Here is a 730-nt window from a genome sequence, read left to right as displayed (position 1 = left end):
TAGCTCTGTGGAGATTCCCTGTCACCAGAATTTCTTCTCTACCACCTGTAAGCAGTACAAAAGAACAATCTTTTACCGAGCAGAGTTCATATGTGCAAAGCACTTAGCATACAACTGTTTGATTTTGATGTACAGTATTGTAATTACATTCAAACCCAGTAAAAAGATTGATAGGAAATAATAGATAGCCAGACGTAGTATCATAAATATCTGGGACATAGGCAGGGGTATCACAAGTTCAAGAGTCACATGGCCTTGTCTAAGGAAAAAAAAGGGAGGGATAGAAGTAGATAATTTCTGAAAAAAAAAATCATTTACAGCATAAGTCTATCAGAAATCAAGTTTTGTCTATGTCCAAACAGAAGGTTTACAGTAGCCGTGTTTACCTGTCTTAGTGCCAGCTTGTTTTCCACTGGGTAGAAGTCTCACAGTGCTTTTAGCATTTCCTCAGTGTGTACGATTATGGAGGTTTGCGTTTTAGTACAATCGTATTTTACTGAAGGCAATTTAATTGCCTGTTTAATTTCTATCACTTCCAGCAGTAGACTATAAACTTGTTGCAATTAGTATCAACCTTGATGACCGTTAACACCCCTCACTTAATAGTACATAGTGGAAGTTCAGAAATGTTGCTTGAATGACGCTCAAGTCTCCTGTCTGATGCTCCCCAGGACATTTTGCATCCTGTGGAAAATATTTGGATTAGAGGCCATGCAGATGATAGTTCAGA

This window comes from Mastomys coucha, unplaced genomic scaffold, assembly GCF_008632895.1.
Source record: "Mastomys coucha isolate ucsf_1 unplaced genomic scaffold, UCSF_Mcou_1 pScaffold14, whole genome shotgun sequence".
NCBI lineage: Eukaryota > Metazoa > Chordata > Mammalia > Rodentia > Muridae > Mastomys > Mastomys coucha.
The sequence above is the reverse complement of the archived record's forward strand: the minus strand, read 5'-3'. Positions refer to the sequence as shown.